The following is a 3,716-nucleotide window of genomic DNA, read 5'->3' as shown; positions in this document are numbered from 1 at the left end:
AATCCATTACTGAGTTTTATTTTCCTCAATCCACTTAGGTAAGAAAACTAATCAATAAATTAATATTAAAGGGGAACATTTCATAATGATAAAAAGAAACATTGTAAAGAGTACCTAACAATTCTACGTTTGTTTACATCTAATAACAATATTAAAAGACAAAGCAAAACTAATAGAAAAAGTGGTCAAATAGACAAACATGTAGTTATTTCTCGAGATTTCAACATTTCTCTCTCAATAGTTGATAGAGCCAAGTAGACAGAAAATTACTAAGAGCACAGAAGACTTAAACAACATCATCAACCAGCTTGATTTAAGTGACTTTTATATAAGACCAAACAATAGCATAATACATATACATTTCAAGTGCACTCAGAATATGCACCCATATAGACCATTTGCTGGTTGATAAAACTAGTCATAATAAAACTGAAGAGAAATGAAATATGAAACCTATTTGTTCAAGCCATAGTAAAATCAATCTAGAAATCAGTAGCAGAAAAGTATCTGAAAACTCCCTCAAATATTTCAAAGTAAGCAACCACTTCTAAATAACACAATTTTAAAAAGAAGGCACAAAGTGAATTAGAAAATTTTTCATTGAATGGAAATTAAAATACAACAACAAAATATATGGTTTGCCACTAAAGCAGTACTTACAGGAAAGTATTGTGCATAAAACTTACTTATTAGGATAAAAAAAATAAATCCCTCAAAGCAATTGTGTAATCTTTCACCTCAAAATAGAAAAAAAAAAGAGAGAATTAAATTCAAATTAAACAGAAAGCAAGAAATTATAAAGATGAGCAAAACTAATGAAAAGTAAAGCAATAATAAAAACTTATTTCTGTGACCGGTCAGTAAAACTGATAAAACTTTAATCAGACTAATTAGAGATGAAAGAGAGATTATAAATAATGGCCAATGTTAGAAATAAAGTACAGAAAAAACTACAGAACTTACAGATATTTAAATAAAAAATAGTGTTCTAGATATTTTGCCAATAAACTGGACAACTTAGAGGTAATGGAAAAGTACTTGGAAGATACAGCTACCAAAGATCACTGCAGGAAAAACAGATATATTGAATGGTTCCATATCTATTAAGGAGATTATAGTTAATACTCCCTAAAACACAGAGAAAACTCCAAGCCCAAATGGCTTCGCTGGTGATTATTATCACCATTTAGGAAAAAGTATCACTCAATTAATTTCTCACACACTCTCTTAGCAAATCAAAGAGAGAACGCTTCCAAATTATGTTATGAAGCAAACATTATCCAGATACCTAAAACAAGGGCAGTAAAAGAAAATGACAGTAAATACCAATAGCCCTCATAATCCTTAAAAATTTTATTAAATCTATTCCAGTAATATATAAAGGAGTCAATATTTACCCTCTGGTTTATTTTCAGATCATATAAATCTCTCACCTTTTACTAAAGAAAGCAATATGAGGGCTGGAATTGTGGCTCAGTGGTGGAACACTTACTTGGCATGTGTGAGGCCCTGGGTTCAATACTCAGCTCAATACAATATAAATAAAATACATATAAATACATATAAATAAAATAAAATAAAAAGATCCATTAACAACTGAGAAATATAATAAAAAGAAAGCAATATGATATAAGCACATGAAATTTATCACAGGGATGAAAATTGGTTTAACATTACAATATCATCATCAAATTCACCCTATTAATAGTAGAAAATGAAAGCCCATAAAATCGCCTTAGCATAAGATAAGCAGAATAAAGTGTGTGTTAAAATCCAAAACCCATGTTTTGGTAAAAACCTTGAGGAAGAGATCTTTCTCAAAAAGATTGGGGATATCTATGGAAAACCCTAACTGCTAACATCATACTTAATGGAGAAAAACTGAGTCTTTTTCCTTAAGTTCAGGAACAAGGTAAGGATGCCAACTCTAACCATTCAACATCATATAGGGGTACAGCTAATGCAAAAAGACCAGACAAGAGACAAATCCATTCAGATCAAATAGAAAGAGGGAAATCTCTTCATATGCCAACAACCTGATTGTCTAAATTGGAAAATCCTAAGTAATCTACAAAAAAGTCATCATATATAATGTGTGTATTTAGCAAGCCTTCACGATACAAGTCAATACATAAAAATTAACTGTGCTTTTATATACAGCTCTTAGGGATCACATTGTGCCTCCCCACAATTCATATGTTGAAACTCCAAACCCTTCAGAGTGACTGTATTTGGAGATAGGACCCTCAGGGGGTAATAAAGGTTAGGTGAGGTCACAATATTGGGCCCAAATCCAATAGGACTAGTTGCTCTTAGGAAGAGGAAGAGCTCAGAGAACTTCTCCCACCCCCACCAGCACGTAGAGGACAGGCCATGTGAGGACACAGCAAGAAGGTGGGTATCTTCAAGGCAGGAAAATGACCTCACCAGATACTAACTCTTGCTGGTGTTTTATCTTGGACTCCTACCCTCCAGAACTGTGAGAAAATAAACTTCCATTGTTTAAGCCACCCAGTATGTGTTATCTTATTATGATAGTCTGAGCCAACTAATACACTAGCTATGAATAATGGAACTTGAAATGAAAACAATACAATTACAATAGCACCAACAATATGAAATAAATGTAACAATTATGAGTGTATATATGTACTTTCTGTGTATGTGCATGTATAAATATATACACACAAAGTCAACATACAAAATGTACATATTTATGGTCTCAATGACTAAAAGCATTAAGAGCAGCTTTTACCCCTGTACAAGACCTAAGCAGACAGTTTTAGGTAGTGGACGGCTACCAGGAAAACCCCACAGGGAACTTAGCTTGTAGGTGCAGATCAGTAGCTGTAAGGACACTTGCAGACACTAAGTGCTTTGATCAGAGTATGCAATTAATTACATTAATTTCTAAACATTTTGGAATGAATGTGTGAACCCCCCCACCCTCATTTCTTGATACTTCCTACAGCTGCTTGTAATTTCCAGGCAGTACTTCATGAAAGAAGGCATCTGATGCCACACCAGAGAGACTATTTGTCAGAGTCTGATTATGAATGTGGAATGCCAAGTAAGTTTCAATTTGAAAGATTAACTCTGATAGATTGGTAGTGACTACCTGGAACAGAAGTGTTGAAAAGAAGACCTTGAGACTTTGATCTCAGTGGAGAAAAGACTGTAGTCAAAGCCAATGCCCACTGTGGGAGAGGCAGGTGTTTCCCTGCCCAAACATCGCTGCATCCAGGGGACAGTGACAGGCTCTTCTTTGACACTACATCATGCCTCATATAATTGACCTTTGATCTATGGCAACCATTCACCTCAGCCATCATGTGCATAGTGACCTTCCAGACTTTTTGTAGACCCCCTAATTGCTGTTTACCTGGACTGTAACCATTTGGATACTTATTTTGCAATGTTACCTGAATGAAAACTTCTTTTGTTTAAATCACACACAAAACACACACACACACACACACACACACGCACACACAGATATCTTTTTTCATAGAAGGTTCACAGATATGTCTTGACTCGCCCAATCAGGCAACAACTGAATGATAAACCCAGATCTAAGATTTAGTCCTCATTCCCAAGTCCAGTGTATATTTCAATACAACAGACAAGTATCTTCAGTTTATAAAATCAGAGTCACATATCAGAACAAAGTGATTTGTCCAAAGGTAGAAGTTTACCAAGTTGTCAAAGAAGGGCTC

The sequence above is a fragment of the Sciurus vulgaris genome, assembly GCF_902686455.1.
Source record: "Sciurus vulgaris genome assembly, chromosome: 1".
In the NCBI taxonomy this organism is placed as follows: Eukaryota; Metazoa; Chordata; class Mammalia; order Rodentia; family Sciuridae; genus Sciurus; species Sciurus vulgaris.
Note: the sequence above shows the minus strand (reverse complement) of the source record.